The sequence below is a fragment of the Chrysemys picta genome, chromosome 5, assembly GCF_011386835.1.
Source record: "Chrysemys picta bellii isolate R12L10 chromosome 5, ASM1138683v2, whole genome shotgun sequence".
Classification (NCBI taxonomy): Eukaryota; Metazoa; Chordata; order Testudines; family Emydidae; genus Chrysemys; species Chrysemys picta.
Window position 1 is genome coordinate 43,217,716 of NC_088795.1, and position 17,755 is coordinate 43,235,470.

Consider the following 17,755-nt stretch of genomic DNA (forward strand, 5'->3'; position numbering starts at 1 on the left):
TGGAACTCTAGTCCTGACTGAGCTCTTTGGGCACTGCAGTTGTATTAACTGTTTTTATAACCACTTACAGAATTCATCTGGATGATGGGTCAAATTCATCCCTGGTATAATGCTGCTGAAATAGCTGGATTTACACCAGGGATGAATTTGGCCCTATAATACTGAACTTGTATGTTACACTAGTGTCTAGTTCAATCACAAGCAGCTCTGAGTGGACTGTAGAATGGTGGTTTTTATTAAGTGTGATGCTCAAATACAATGTACTGCATGGGATGTATTTATATACTTAAGATGTTTTTTCTTGGTTATAATATTGAGTACCTGTGACACAATGGAAAATAAGTAACTATTAGCGGCCAAGTATTGAATGGCTGGAATACACTGAATATTAACTTGGGGGGAAATGAACAGGAGTACTTGTGGCACCTTAGAGACTAACAAATTTATTAGAGCATAAGCTTTCGTGGGCGACAGCCCACTTCTTCAGATGCATATCTTATGCTAACTGTATACAATGCCACTTCATAATCAATGGCTCTAATCTCAGGCATTTTAATTTAAATAACCCTTTTTCCGGGAAATCCCTCCACTAATCTTTCCAGTGTCTTGAAGATTTCCTCTTCCAGCCTTTAAGTTCTCATTTGCAAGGCAAGTTGTAGTTACCTCCTACTTGAGGACTGGATAAGTCCCTCTTCAAAGTGCCATCACTTCTAATTTGTCCAGAAGGGTTGATGTCATCTTCTCCTTATGCCATTGTATCTGCCAGCTCTGGAAGCAGCACAGTGAAAATTGAGCCCAGAAGAGCCACACAGTTTACTATATAGGAACCTTTTAGAAGAGACTAAAGCCTGATGTCTTCTGTGAAATCTGGATATTGGAAAATCTCATGATACTTTATTTTTAATAGTGAAGTTCGTTAGCTGTCCGTCAAAATCCACCCACTCCTGCTTCCTTGTTCTGTACCTGTTTATTGACCTCTCCAGTCTGAGGGTTAACTATATTTCAGTATTATATGTGTTTATATAGCAGGCATGGTGCTTCTGGGATCCTTCGGATGAAAGGCACTATTGAAGCATAAATAATTATCTTTGTGTGGCATTGCAGATTGTTGCCTTAAGGACACCTGCTCTTTTAATTCTAAATGTTTATATCACTTTTGATTAATCACAGTAAAGATGGGCCTGCACAGTCCCAAAGCCTTGGAGAAGTTTGGATCTAGGGTTTTGCTTTGGCCCATTTATAAAGATAGGGCGAGGTATAAAGTTTATCAGATCTGGATATGAACTTTGCCCAAGTTCAGTAGCACTTGGATTTTGGGGTTTAGTGACAAGCAAGGTTACGTAAGGAAATATCTTTATAGTTTAAAAACACTCTCCTACTCTGCCAAGAGTCAAAGGACCTCTCTAAAAGCAGGTGCTAGAGTTCGAAGAAGAAAACCGGAGACCCAAAAGGATTTTTCATGTTTCCAATTTTAAAGTTTTTTTTTTTTCATGCTGGAGTAAAAGCACACTCAAAGGCAATTGCACAGACATCTATCACTATTAACAGGTGCACGTAACATTCCGCGTAAAAGTTGAACTGGTTTGCAGTTCCAGCTGACAAGTTTTCCATACCTGATTATGGATAATTTTACCCTTGAGGTTACTAGAATGGCAGAAAATACAATGCTACTCTAACAGCTTCCACCTCCTGATGATCTTAAAGCACTTTATCGATTCATTTCTTAATTAACTAAGCTTCATAACACTCCTGTGAAGTATAGATTTCCCTTTTACTGATGGGAAAACTGAAGCTCAAGGAATTTAAGTGACTTGCCTGAAGTCATGTAACTGAATGTTACATAATCTGTCAACATAATCTGTAGCAGGAACCACATATTCTGACTTGCAACCCTGTGTTTTAAACATTATTAGGTTATTCTTCCAAAAATACAGGTGAAAGAATGGGAACCTGCTAAACCCTAAAATTTGAGTGTTTCATCTAAAGTCTTAATAAGTTGTGTATATAATTAAATGTAATCATGGTTTTTTATGCAGTTGATTATTGTGAATTAGAATTAATATTAGTGCTTTTAATTAGAAAATCAGTAATCCAAACATACTGAGACAAATTTAAAATGTTTTTGGAGTTCTAATCATATGGCACATTTGTACAATATGATCCAGCTAAACCATCTGTAATGGACAGTTGGCCTTATATTAGTTTATTAAATACTAATTTGAAAATGGCAATGATCCTGATCATTTGGCTTCTACCTAGTCTCACCAGATACTCAAAGCAGAACTATAAATAATACATGTTACTTTCAGGGCCAGGAAAGAAAAGCCAGATCCCATTATGGTCTTCTAATTTAAAAAAAAACAAAAACCCCTTTTATTTCTACAGATTTATTCTGTGGTCCTTACAGACACAAACAGATCTGCCTTGGATTTCTAATGGTGAATATTTTAGCAGGAATGTAGCCTTTGTTACTATGAATAGTTTAGTACAGATTAGCGGTATGCCAATTTCCTGTTGCCTTTCAGAGCTGCAATTTGAGCCCTATTTGCTCCTGGCTGTTGCACAATTGAAAACAATGGGTGGCTTCTTTTAGGTTTCACTTCAGAGCTCTTAAAAACAGGGGAAGTGACTAAAGCCCTACTTTACAGGTAATTAACAATAGATAATGTTTGCTCTGCACTTATTTATTTATTTTATTTTAGAACTGATGAAGGTAGAAATACACATGGACCTCCCAGTTTAGATACTATGCTGTAGTTTTCTGGGTGCAATCACTGACTTAGTCTCAGCAAGGTGGCACTGAATGTCTGGGTCAAACATATGCCTGATTGAGTAACCCAACAGATGATTAAAAAAACAGACCAGTCAATACATTTTGTTATTCATAGTCATAGACTTCAAGGTCAGAAGGGACCATTATGATCGTCTAGTCTAACCTGCACAATGCAGGCCACAGAATCTCACCCATCCACTCCCGCAACAAACCCCTAACCTATGTCTGAGCCATTGAAGTCCTCAAATCATGGTTTAAAGACTAAGGTGCGGAGAATCCTCCAGCAAGTGACCCATGCCCCGCGCTGCAGAGGAAGGCGAACCCCACCCCCACCAGGGTTCTCTGCCAATCTGCCCTAGAGGAAAATTCCTTCTCGACCCCAAATATGGTGATCAGCTAAACCCTGAGCACGTGGGCAAGACTCACCAGCCAGACACCCAGGAAAGAATTCTCTGTAGTAACTCAGATCCCACCCCATCTAACATCCCATCACAGGCCCTTGGGCATATTTACCGCTTATAGTCAAAGATCAATTAATTGCCAAAATTAGGCTATCCCATCATACCATCCCCTCCATAAACTTATCAAGCGTAGTCTTGAAGCCAGATATGTCTTTTGCCCTCACTGCTCCCCTTGGAAGGCTGTTCCAGAACTTCACTCCTCTGATGGTTAGAAACCTTCGTCTAATTTCAAGTCTAAACTTCCTGGTGGCCAGTTTATATCCATTCAAAATGCTGAAGTCCAGGCAAACGTGGTCTATTTCTTCATTTTAGTACAGTATTTCAACATGCAATGTGGAGAACCATGCTTTTTTGATTTAGGGACCGTTTTTAATGTATTCTATATCTGTTTTATGAGGTGCTCACTTTTCATACTTTGTTGATGTTTATTTAAGACAATTAAATATTTTCTTATGTATGTTCAGTACTAGAGAGCCACTGGTCCTTTAAAGATTTATCTTTAAGTAGAAAAGTTTATATGCCACATGTTATATTTGCCATCATTAGGATAATTTCACTAAAAAATATAAATGCAGAAAAAATGTTGAGTTTTGGATGCAAGGGCTCCTTATAAACAATACTGGGAAGACCGACATTTTTCTGATGTTTACCCTCAGTCCAAACACAGAAATGAATTCTATCCGTATATATTACAGGCCATAAGCAGACATGTTGGCAAGTTTGGTTTCCTACTACAGAAAAAAATAAAAATCATTAATCAGTGATGCAGGGAAGGCTGCCTACATTTGGTGCTAACTTGCCATTTGGTCTCTGACTTGGTCTGGTTCAGATAGTGTGCAACTTTCTGAGCAAATGGGTATTTGTGTACACATATTGAGTAGTTATTAGCTTGCACACAAAAGCACATTCTATGCTTGTGAACTTTGCCTATGCACAAATTGGAGGCCAGATGAAAAACTGAGGCCTGTTCTAGTAAAATCTCTCTTACATGAGTAACCTCACTGAAATGTTCACTATAGATGGAGCTTTGTTTAGAAAACCACATTCAAACTCTGCTCCCGTCTGCTCCTTTTGCCCCCAAACTGGTTTTAAACACTGTTGGATGACAGGGCTAAGCTGTTCAAAACTAGTTTAAAAACAAAACAAAACTTGAGACTGTAGTAGATGGCAACCTTAGAGTGCAGCACAGATTTCTTTGGAGGATTGAATATGTACGTTCATTTGCTCTTGCCTGTTACTCGCCCACCTGAAGTCATATTTCTATTTGTATGAGTACAGTACTGATTACTGTGGAGAGTGTAATGATGTGACAAACAACTATGATTTCAAGAAGAAGAACAGGAGTACTTGTGGCACCTTAAAGACTAACAAATTTATTAGAGCATAAGCTTTCGTGGACTACAGCCCGCTTCTTCGGATGCATGAAGAAGTGGGCTGTAGTCCACGAAAGCTTATGCTCTAATAAATTTGTTAGTCTCGAAGGTGCCACAAGTACTCCTGTTCTTCTTTTTGCGAATACAGACTAACACGGCTGCTACTCTGAAACCTATGATTTCAAGGGGGGAGTTAGCAGCAGAAACAGACGAAATCAAAACGTCTTCTCATGCAAACTTTGTAAGTAGTGGGGGGGGGGGAATTAACAGGAACAATGTGTCAGAAACACCCATGTTTTATATTTTCAGTATTTCCAAGTTTTTTATAAGGCTTAATACACTTTGTAATATTTCATTAGAGTGAGACCTTCCACTATGAGCATTACTGCTTCCTGCTCTTAAAATCTAAATGGCAAGTGGAAAATTGTCTAACTCATCAAACTGCTCTTATTTCTCTTCCTTCCTGCTCTAACCAACCCTCCTACCACAATAACCTGATAGACATGTTTGAGGCTTTGCAGTAAAATACACCAAAAAGACGAAGTATGCAAAGGATCTTTTTTAAATTTTGGGGGCTTACTCAGTTTGAACAGCTAGTGGAGGCGGGGGATGTAGATCTGCACTGATGGTTCTTGTTAGCAAACCTGAAAGAGAGAGAGGGGTGGTCTTAGCTAGAGGCTGAGTTTTAAAGCTGCCTAGGTCACTGATTTGCTGTGTGACTATTTTCCTTAGTTTTTCCACCTATAAAATAGGAATAATATTACATGTGTATCTGACCTCCCTTTTGGAAAACTCCAGTACAATTTAATATGGTTTGAGCAATTGAATTATCCAGAAATGATTGTCAAATTTGATAACAATTGAATAGAGATATGTATCCTGCTGTAGAACTCTAAGGTTAGATTAAACAGGTAATAATTCTCTATTAAATTCTATAGTGTTGTAGAGAAAGTTCTATAGATCATTAGTTTCATGCTTATTAAATTTTATAAAAGTTTTCCACCAGGTTAAACAGGGTCATCCCTAAGTATGTATTGCTGTGCAGCTGCACAGATCCCTGCTCTCTGTTAGCATCCATTCCTAAGATGCACCCATGACCTTCCCCACCTGTGGACCTGCAATAACTCTTCCACTTAACATTATGCAAGCCATACCCTTCCCCCAAGCTCCCTAATGTTCTATGTATGTTGCAGATATCTTCCTTAGGAACAAGCATTTTACTTCACCCTGTCAGGGTAAATGCTAAATATTAATTGTCTCCTGGAACCTGCAAAAAAATCCCATTATTTCTGAGAAATACATGATCTCACCATTGGTGAACAGGGAACTGAGAGTTACTTTTCTCTTAGGAGATTCAAATATACAAATATTAATTCTCACCACACCTCCATGAGGCAGGTAAATATTATTATATTATCCTAATTTTACAGATAGGGAAACAGACCCTCTGGGTCACATTCAACCATAGCATAAGTGAGTACAGCTCCTATTAATTTTATTAGGAGGTGCACCCACTCACAAAATGGAATTTGATTCTGAGAGTAAATTACTTGCCCAGACATGCGTCTGACGAAGTGGGTATTCACCCACGAAAGCTTATGCTCCAATTCCTCTGTTAGTCTATAAGGTGCCACAGGACTCTGTCGCTTTTTTACTTGCCCAAGGCTACACATTACCTTGATGTTGCATCTAGTTTTCGAATCCAGGAGTTCCTGAATTCCAATCTTGCTTTTAGTCCACTAGACCATACTGCCTCTCAGAAGACCTCATGTCAAGGATATGTTTAGAATTGTATTGTAGGCATTAGAAAATGAAAAGGGAAGATACTATGTGTTGGCTCTTCAGTTTTTTGGCTGCAGACTTACAGAAAAATGGGACCCTAAAATTAGGCTCCGAAATTCATATATAGGCACCTAAATAAATGGTCCAATTTTCAAGATGTTAGGAGAGCACCACTTACCAAAAAAAGGGGGGGGGGATTTATTTAGGCCCAATGGATCCTATGGATTTAGGAGTCTAACTTTAGACTGCTGTTTTTGAAAATCTGGGCCCTAAACTTAACAACAAAACCAAAAAATCTCTTCTGAAAATCAGAAGTGAACTGACCCAGTTCATATAGTCTGATGAGATCAAGATAAAGCCAGGTTGTTCACATTAACATACAGATTCAATGGAAAACAGGGCTGAGGGAAATGACAACTATTAGTGGAACTGCAGAGAGAGTGAATCTTTTCATAATATTTGGTAAGAATACTCCCAAATCCAAGAGTTCTGGCCAACTGCATCTTTTGGATTGCTCTTATTTCTAATGGACCGTCTGTTTCGTCCCTTACATTTTATCCCTCTTAATAAATTTAACTTTAAAGGATGTGAAATCCAAACCTCCTGTGTTTTAGTTTAATACATAAATTCTGAACTGTTTTCCTACACTTCAGGTTCCTGTTCTGAAATCTTTTCTGCCAATTCCTGAAGTACTTCAAAGGAGCTGCAGGGACTTGTTTCACAGTAACTTATTGGGTGCTCTTGGCATCTGAAGAACAATGGTTGCAAATTGTTGCAAACCAGCTCCCTATTCCCTATTGCTGGATTTGCTCAACTCCCAGGCAAAGATCCTCTTGTTAGATTTTTTAAAGTGGAGGATTGCTGAAATGACTGTGTTGGCCTAAATAAGAAGACAGGAGGAAATTTGGACATGTTAGTATGCCCTCCTCTTGGCTACCGAAAGGACAAAACTTCAGTGGCTACATGTGAAAGTCTATGCTACTTTAAAAAAATGTATTAATGTGTTGCATAGACACTTCTGCGTGTACCATCAAGAATAGTTATATAAAATTAATTCTTGTATCAGATGTACTTGAATGCTGTGGTGTGGGCATGGATGATATAGTCATAAATCATAGGTTATCAGAAACTCTGTGTGTGTGTGTGTGTGTGTGTGTGTGTGTGTGTGTGTGTGTGTGTGTGTTTAGAATGTGTAACATGCCCAGAGTGAATCTGAAATAAAATTGAATATTTTCTTTTCTTTTGAAATCTGAGTTGAGCCAATGTAAACTACTAAAGATAAGCATCTTTACATTTTTGTATAAGTAAAGCTCAAGGATATATTTTTCTGTACTGCTCTCAACTAGTCAAGCTAGAGCATGCCATACGGCTTGAGACTCTCCATAAAGTGGCTGAATGTTTAACTTTTGTACAAGTTTTCTTCTGTACATGTGTCTATGAACCATCTTCTTTCAAATAACTTCTTTCATACATTCTTCCCTGAGAACGATACTGCTTCTTAGCACTTTTCACCACAGCAGCTGATTCTGAACCACAGAACAAAATTACATTAATGGCACTTCCATTGCAAACCAGTATATATATATTTTTTAGATCATTTAGCAAACTAATTTGGTTGATATTGCTAAGAATCAATAACCTAGCTATCATCATTCTGTGTATCCATATATGTATCATTTATATAAAAGTCTGTGGGGTGCTTCACAGGGATAGAGAACTATGATTATCTAGTTTGGCTCTCACCTGAATGCATCACTTCACTATGACCTTATGAAATAATAACCACTTAGTTACTTACAACATTATCAAGATTTTCCCTATATTTTCTGCTCCTGTTGTTCCTCCTCTTAATTTTGATTGTAACATCTTTCTGTCTCTGTAAAGTGTCAGTGGTGTTTATATATAAATAATTGCTATAGCAATCATTTACTCCTGTTTTTATGCTCTAGGTATATACAAATACACACACATATGCCTAAAGCAGTCAGTCAGCCATTTTATATCCAAAATTTCCATAGTAATCCAGACTTGTTCATCTTGCAAGCAGCAGTGCTAATTGGTATATGACATTCTTTTGTAAAAATGATGCCTCTTTCCTGTTTTCCAATGGAAGTCTTCATTTGCCAAAACAAGTGATGCACATAGGAATATTTGACTGCCTTGTTTTGATTTTATGTAACCTTTTCAGTATCATTTTACAATGACTCTTAGATAGGTAGGTGTCATGCCAAAAAATAGAATATTTAAAAACTGTAATGATCTCATCTGATTTTTCTATTTTAAACAAGGCGCTTTTTGATGGTTTACTAGACATGACATAAACAGTTTCCTGTTTCATATTTTAGCTATGCTAGAGAGAGTCAGTTGTCCTGGATCTGCAACTACAGGGATGAACATCCCTCAGTAGTAAAATAGTTGCTGTTTAATAAGTGGTAGAGGATGGGGAAGTAAAAGAAACAGTGGATGAGGTGGGCAAGGATGTGCCATATTGGAGCTAGAGGGATACATTTTTTCTAATAGCACCAGCTAGCCTAAAAATTTGTTGACACGGCAAAATTGTTTTTGGCTTAGCTGGGGGAAAAGCAAATTTTAAAAGGATGGTGGCAGACTTTTAGGCCCCAAGGTTCTTCCACCGTAATAGCTTTCTTTTTTTAAATATAAATCTACGTTCTGTCTGGACAGTTCATGTTCTTGCGAAGGGGCTCTGCCCTAGCCTCATAAACCTGTTTTATTTTCTGTAGAGATGTGCAGGACAGCATGACTGAGCACAGGATTGGAAATCCTGAGTTCAAGTTTTAGTTCTGTTATTGATTTGCTGTGTGGCCTTAAGCAAATCACTGCACCTCTTTGCCTCAGTTTCGCCAACAGTACAGTGGAGATAATACCTACTTCACAGGCATGTTGTGATGGTTCACTACTTAATGTTTATACAGTACTTTAAACATATAACTCCACTTTCATTTCAAAATTACAAAATATTACTCATAAATTATGCTACATATTTTTTCTCTGCTTGCTGGAGAAATCAGATGAGAGATTATTGAAAGTGAACCCTCCTCTTTATATCACTATTAAAAAAAAACAGCTCTTAAGGTAAAAGAACTTCAGGTCTTAAAAGGTTGACTGTCACTTTAAATGTTAATATCCTATTTGAGCGTTCAACAGACACTGAGAAATTGCCTCCTGTTGCTTATGGACACAGCTGCCCTTGGCATTTTTGGACAGGCCTGTATAACTTTTGTTTTTTCCTTTCTTTTTTCCCACCATACCCCCATACCTAAGCATAACGTGTTACTGTCCTTTCTTATCACAGTGCTTTGCACAGGATCAGGCTAAGGATTCTGTAGAGAGTTGGCCAGATGTTTCTTCGGGAATCACCTTAATCTTAATTCATTTTACATTTAAAAAAAACAAAAAAATAACGTATGTCGTGTATCTTTAGATCATTCTCTTGCTGCAGAAATGGAGCCAAGGTGTTATTCCTCGTGCCCTTTGCAATTGGATTGCATCTGTGTATACTGCTTTATATTTGCAAGGCTATCTTTTTTGCAGGGAGAATGGCTAGAAGTCCAAAATTGTCAAACTTGGGTGCCAAAAATTAGGCACTTACATGAGGGAAGTCAGCGAGAGCCAGAGCTCATAAATGTATGGCCATATGGGGTATGTTCTGCATTGCTACAGATTTTGCCTCCCTCTCCCAGTGCACCACAAATTCAAGCGGTGCCCTACAAGATAGGAAGTGCAGGGGTGGGGGTGGAGCCCATGCTTCTTTCCCTACAAGATAGGTAGCTCTAGGCCTCTGCTTCTCTCAGCCTTTTTGCCTCAACATCCAGAGAGAAGGTCTCAGGGAGGAAGCCCACGAACCAATGGTATTTTTGGGGTATTGGGAGGGATGAGGAGGGAGCAAGCTGATTTGGCTGCTACATTATTGAGGGAGGGAGAATGGAGTAGAGCAGGCTATGAGATGTTGAACTCGTCACAGGTTGGGAGGCTCTAGTCTCTCTCCTCCCATAGTCCTTTGTGTAAAAAACAAACAAAAAAAATGTAGCAGTCCAGATTGCTCCCCCCGAAAAAACACCCTGGAAAACAACTGTCAGCTCCTGGGCAGCAGGTCCTTGGAAGGGAGAGGGAGTGAGGAGCAGGGGCACCCAGAGATGTTCAAAGAGTAGCAGTGAGAACCTCCTTGAGGGCAGCAGCTGTCGAGCTGTGAAAAGCGGCAAGGCTTCTCTAGATTAATGGTAGTGGGCATGGATCATCCCACTTTTCCCTGGCACCCCCAGTAACCTGAACAGTTTACACAACCTCTTGTTAGCCCACTCCTCCCGGAACAGATTGCAAAAGTGTCTCAATTCATGCAAAGAGGAAATATCCTTAAAAACCAGGGTTGATACTTTAGAAACTGAGAAAACAGTTAGCTTGGGTGGGGGAGAGAGCTCCTTTCTGCCTTTTATGGCTATGCTTTTTCTGCTTCATTGTCTTCTGCAGATCCAAGCCAAAGGAATCCCCTTACTGGAAGGTAACAAAGACAATGCAATGGGAAATGGAGTTCTCCATGTTAAAATGGTGCCTGGAATGCAGTCCTTGGAAAAGCCGAAGCTCCCTGGTCTGTCTCTCTCGCTCTCTTTCAGAAGTCTGGAGTTAGTGTAAGGTTGGGTGAAATAGCAACTTTCATTACAGCCTGGTTTGATGTTTTCATTATGAATCTGAATCCCAGCCCTGCTTTGCTGAAAGGTTCCCAGAGATTAAGGAACCTTTCAGTGAACCTGATATGAATTTTGGGTGAACTCATTCTGATCTATGGGTGGCAAAGGAGGATTTATTTGGGGGTTGTGCGAATGGGAAATGATGTGAACGTCTGCAGTTAATGCCCCCCTGAAAGAGGGAAGTCACCAGAAACCATCAAACATACAGGGATCTAACTCTTGCTCCAGAAATGATCACTCAGCGACAATAATTCACAAACTATCCTATCTCTAATCTTCCTTTCTGGAGGGAAGTTTACTGAGAAGGTAGTGTCAGGTCAGGTACATCAGCACTTGGCTTCTCTAGTTATTCATATCTCTTCCACTCAGGCTTCAGACTTGCATAAGTCACAGAGATGGCACTGGTGGTATTGACAGATGATCTGCTCTATACTATGGACAGAGACCAAATGTGCATGCTAAAACTGTTCGTCTTAGAAGTAATCATTGACACTAGGGGAGTCAAAAGTTTATGCTAGCAGGTCCTGCTGGGGGTGTGGGGTTGACACTATTCTACAATAACTTTACTCTTTCCCATCCAACAGAGGATGATGATAAACAGCTTCCTCCCCATAGAATCCTCAATCCTGACACAGTTCCCATCTCACATCTGTGTCAGACTTCCAGGGGAGACCATCAGACACTATGGCGTATGATACCAATAATATGCTGACGATAAATCCAGATCTATGTTGTCTATTCTCTGTGTGGGGACAGTGCTGTCTCCCAGATGTCATACTGTCTGGGTGTAGTAGGGACACGGATGAAAAACAATTGGCTTAAGTTCAGGCAAGGAAACAGACATGCTAGTTGGCAGGGGGAAACAATTTAAGGAGCTTAAGAAGTCTGTGACCACCTCCTCAGCTGATGGCATCTGTCTCGCTATTGTCAAGCTGATGCATAGATTAGGAGTCCAGGACTTCCAGAGTGACCAAAATCCCTTCTTTATCTAGACCTGGCCAACAGACTTCATTCTTTATTATTGGGTAAGGAATGGTGATCCCACACCTTTGTCACCTCCAGGCTAGACTACTGCAATGTATTCTCCCTGGGTCTGATCATAAAAGACCCCAATTAAAGCTTGGGCGGTATGTGTCAACTTGCCTGCTAAGCAAGACAGAACACCGAGAACATAGCATGCCAGTACTTTACGCTCTGGGATGGTTACCTGTCTGGGTCAGGGTCAAATTCAAAGTCCTGCCCAAGTTCTAAGCAGACCCTTGTATATCGGGAACCACCTCTGCCTCCAAACCCAGAGCAGCTGTATACCACTGGGAATGCCTAACGGGGCAGGGACAGACTTTCCTCAGTTGAGGGCCCCTATGTGAGGAAAAACCTTCTGCCAGTGATTAGGCCGAGGTAACATTTTACTACTTTCAAAGCATACTACAAGACCCACAATTTTGCAAATGCATTTCCTTAATAGATTGGGGGTTCCCACTCTTCACCTGGAGTCAGACGTCTGATGAGAAGCTTTGTGAGACAGAGGGGGAGAGCTGCTGTTAAGCAGCATTCCATGTATTGGATGAATCTATGTAAGGTCATACAGGTACTGTGGCACCAGACATGTTAGAAATGCCTGTTGATAACAATCAAACTGTTGCAATGGAAATCAGTTTCTCACCTGCTTCAGTTTACAGAAGTTGCCATCATAGATTGCAACATAGATATGTTTCTGCCATAGAAACATATCTATGTGTAAAATGTCAGCATTTTGTTTACATCCCTGGTACGTATGGGATGTAAACAAAACGCTGACATTTTACACATAGATATGTTTCTAATTACTTAGATTGTAAACTCTTTGGGGGAGCAACTGTGTTTTTGTTCTGTTTGTACAGTACCTAGCACAGTGGAGTCTTAGGTTGCAACTGGGGCTCCAAGGCACTACGGTAATACAAATAATAAATTGTTAAACCAGAGTTAAAGCCTGGTGACTTTAGTTTTGTGGGTGGGTGGGGAGTGGTTTATTTGGGAGTATTTACTGTATCTGAGAACCTGTATTATGTACATCACAGATGATGGCAACTTCAGGAAAGTGGCTACTAGCTGCAGGAGGACAAATGCCAATTGTATTTAAAGCCTGTATTTTCAAAAGTGTGTCATGGTTTGTTCATGTTGAGAAGTGCTTCCTACCTGTTACATTTTTTGGTTGCTGAATTCAACTGAATGGGGTTAGATTTTCTCTTAAATCACAAAGCTGCCAAGTCATCCCAACATCAGTTGAACTGGAAGCCAGGCTGGCTACTTAGCGCTTATCCTGGAATAAATGGGGCAATTTCTCGTCTCAGGAACACTGGTGTAAATCCAGAGTAATGTCACAAAAGTCATTGGTGTTACTCTGGATTCATACCAGTGTAATTGAGAGCAGAGTTTGGCCCAAAGAGTTGTCTTAAAGAGGGTTTAAAGTCTCTCTTGGTTCTGATAATTATTGAGAATTATGCCTTTCAGTGTATTACTGAAGTGGGTGGCATGAGGCAAGGTTGTATAAGCTCCCCTTTTGTTTGATTTATCAAGGCACCCAAAGGGTTTATGAGCTGGAATTGGTCCTTTAAAAGCTATTTGTAGTTTCATCCTGTAGGTTGTGAACCAGGAGCTTGGCCACTATTGCCTCTCTCATAGCCCCCCAATATAATAGTGTAGAATCTAGATTTCATCCATAAATGGCTTGGTTTTGGAACAGCCATTACCCCTCATAAAAGAAAATGTCACTATCAATGGTTTATGGCATCTTTCATTCAACACTTCGTTTCTTAAAGATCACAGAGACTGGTAACATTTTACCCAGATTTTCCCTTGCTTTAAATTTGTGTACTTCACTTTTCCTCCACATTAGTGTTCTACGGCAAGGGTTGCGTAAGTCATGGAAGGCAGGTTCCATCTTTAATTGCCTATTAAATAGGGCCTGTTGTTTGAGTCGGAGCAATCTGTAATATGTCAGTGCTCTCTTTGTACTCTTAAGGAAATGTCTGAATGTGGAAATATACCCCTTTGCATATGCTTCTCCAGCATTCTTTGGGATATTCTTCTCTGGCATGGTGTCCTATTAATATCTTATGTAATAATCTAGCTAGGGCAGTGTTCACCAAACCTTATGGAATATACTCTAGCTATGTAAGAAAATGAATATAAATCTGTGTGGAGTGGTAAGAGAAGGAGCATGTCATGCATGGTGTTTTGCTAGATTTGGTTGCTTTGTCACTTTTTTTAATGGTCTATTTTAACATCAGAATTTCCCTTTCTTGGCCTCATTTCTCCAAAATGCCAAATTATCTCCTATATAGTCACATATATGTTTGTTGGATTAGTTAGTGGACGTTTTCTCAGATCCCTATCCTTGAGCTTGCTGGGACAAAAATTAAAGATGTTGATATTTAGAAACCAATGAATGTCAAGCTCAGCCTCTGAACTAAACTTTCTCTGAGATCAGCCATTGTGACTGGTAGTGAGTTGCAAACAGCACAGCAATGCCCCCTGCCAATCTCCCAGAAAAGGAAAAATTGCCCAAAGCACCAGGGACACTCCTAACTTCCTATTCTGTGAATTTTGGATTAGTTTGATTTGGACTGAATGACTTCACTAGTGAACTGAGGATGTGTCTAGGTGCTTGAATAGCTGCACTGATTCAGTTTCTAGTTATGTCGTGCCAAATGCATCCAGTGCAAATCACGTATTGAGGGAAAGTAAGGACATGTACTACTACTAGGGAGGTCGTCGCATTTGTACTGTATTTGTACTGAAATGTTTGTAATTCTGCTCTTCCACAGGCCATGGCAACTGGACTGAATGTAATCTGGCTCTTTTATTTTCTTGCTTCCATTCAAATAAGGCCTTATAACAAGGAAAGAGAGAGAGAGAGTGTATAAGGAACAAAGTATGAATAATAAAGAAGACATTTGCCAAAGAATTAAAATTGATCCTTTTTTTTTTTTTAATTTTTGCTTTAGAAAAGGTTCTGAGTGGATATAAATTTAATTCAAGGAGGTTGAATTTTAATTTTTTTTAAATCATCCATTTAAAATTAATTAATTAATTAAATAAATAAAAACTGCCTAGTTCTCCAGGGGGCCTTGTTCACTGATAAGACCCATCTATCATTATTGAATTGAAATGAGGGATGTGTCTTGTAGTCAGCATTCGATAAGACGTGATGTCCCTCTGTTGGGAAAGTTCTCTTTTTTCTGTTTCTTGGTGCCTGGGAAAGCTGCTTTTAAATTACAAAAAGTTTGAATCATTGCACAGAGTCACTGGCCCCTCTGAGGCGGCTTTCTCTCTCTTCTTAAGAACAGACCACGCACAGAGCCAGATGGTTCCCGTCTGCTGGCTTTATTCAATGCACTTCCTCCCACAGACGGGAGCCCTTTTGCCCTCCTTCCAGCCCCCCTCCCCTCCCTTTCAACCATCCACCACTGGGCCTTTCTGTTCTACGGCTGGAAATAATCTTTTATTGCCCAGTTGTTCGGAAGTGACCTTTTGCCCTTGATTAGATAGCACCAGGCTCTATCACCGGATTGCTTTTGAGCTGGCAGTTGCTTTTTTGTGTTCACTGATCCGGTGTCAGGGAGAACAATGCAAGTCTTTGCAAAATTTTAGTACAGCTAAGGCCTCATGTGGGATAGCTGGGGGAGAGGAGGAATGGGGTTGTATAAAGCAGCCTCACAGACCATGATTAATTGTAAAAAAAACATTTCCTTTAATAAACTGCAAAACAAATTCTGTGTTTTTATACCCATCTTACATGTATTTACAAATCACTTTCCCTCCTTTCCAGCCAGCTTGAGGTTACAGTCAAAGCTAATGAAGAGAAACAGGGAACAGATTCTCTTACAGTGTATTATACATGTATGTACAGGCATGTAAGTTTAAAGTGTGCTGAGAGTCTGTGGCAGACTTGGAGTGTAAAAGTCTGCCCCAGTTGATGTTAGAGTTCAAATCCCAGTCTCTCACTGCTTCAGGACTTGAAGAGCTCTGTGTGGCTCTCTCACCAACAGAAGTTGGTCCAATAAAAGATATTGTCTCTCTAATATCCTGGGACCGACGTGGCTACAACTACACTCATATTATACCACAATTCACGCATTGACTAAAAAGCTATAGTAAAGGAAGTTTGAACTGGGTTTTCAAAATGTGTTCAATATGACTTAATCTATAGCACAGTAAAAAAAAAAAAAAAAAAAAAAAAATACATCTGGCTTCCATTCCTATAGGAGTTAATAAAGAAAGGTCACCTTTCTATAGAATCTTTGTGCTAGCCTATAGGATTCTCGAGCAGGGATGAAATTTTCTATTAAATGTTATGGAATGTTTAGACTAATTTTTATAGACTCCTATTGCTTCCATTGCTACCAAATTTGATTAGACTTTTATATATGGGCTATTTTGGCAACCCAGTCAACTCCTTTACAATTAGCTTACACTGTAGTACACAGCTCAGAAGCCAGTTTTTTTATTCTGAACTGTGCCCAAAATAAGTATTTTAACTGTTCTTTTAAATATCAAGTCTTTGTGAGTCAGACCGACTCATACATAATTTGTCTTAGATTTTTAATTCAGAATGCCAAGACACTTTATTATTTGTATTACAATGATAGTCAGAGGCCCCAGTGGTGTGGTGACCCATTTTACAAGACTCTGTACACCCAGTAAGAAGCAGTCCCTACTCAAAAGAGCTTGCTATCTAAATAGGGACAAGATGTGACAAATAGACACAACACAGCAGGAGATGGAGGAAAGTGAAAGATGACAGTAGACTTAATGATGGCAGTAACAGGAGCACAAGGTTGCATATAATTGCCAAGTGTCCAATTTGGAGGCTTCATAGTTTTGTTCTTGTTGTTGTTGTATATGTGTTTGTTTTGAGAGACAAAGTGATGAAGAGTTATAATGAATCACTATCAAGCCACCTGCCTAGTCAGTATCATATGAGGCAGTTAATCAGGGAAATCATAGTAAAGGTGAGTCCCCTAAAGGGTTTGGAAGGAATAAAGGATAGTGGCTATGCACATCATCAATCAAGGAGGCTGCTCCATGCATAAGGGTAAACCTGGAAGAAGGCAAAGATACTTGAGAGAGAAGCAAGCCAGTGTGTGGTTGAGTCTGCCATTCGTAGCAGAGCAAAGGAAGTGGGTTGCAATGCTATTAAATAAGAGATTGGCTGAATAGGAAGGAGATGAAGACCAGAAATTTATGTTGCAATGATGAAGGAAGAGGCAAAGGATCCAAAAGAGGTGGGATTTAAATTGATGAACTAGGAAGATGATTTCTTTACTTAATTTGTGTGCGTGTATATTAATTTATTAGGTTTATAGAAGGGCACCTGTCTTAAGTTGCAAGCACTGTCACATAATGGAAAGTACACAAAGTCTCAGAAAAGAACAACTCAGCCCAGCAACACAGTCCACACCCACTTAATGGGAAAAACCTTAACAAACATTACAGTTTCTAATATATATTAGAAAGCCTGGAAATTTAACCGAAGGTAATATGAGTATGATTGCCGTTCCTTTTCTCCCATGACACTCAAATTGTGTGTGTGTGTGGGGGGGGTGTAGTGAGTGAGTGAGTGATAGTAGGAATCACTTAATACCCAAATTGCCCATTCCATAAGGGGCATCACCCTGCTCC

General features: G+C 39.5%; 1 protein-coding gene across 2 annotated transcripts in view; it reads left to right on the forward strand.

The window, feature by feature from the left end:
• Positions 1 to 17,755, forward strand: part of SPRY1 (sprouty RTK signaling antagonist 1) — a 60,013-nt gene that overhangs the window by 13,402 nt on the left and 28,856 nt on the right. The window lies entirely within an intron of this gene.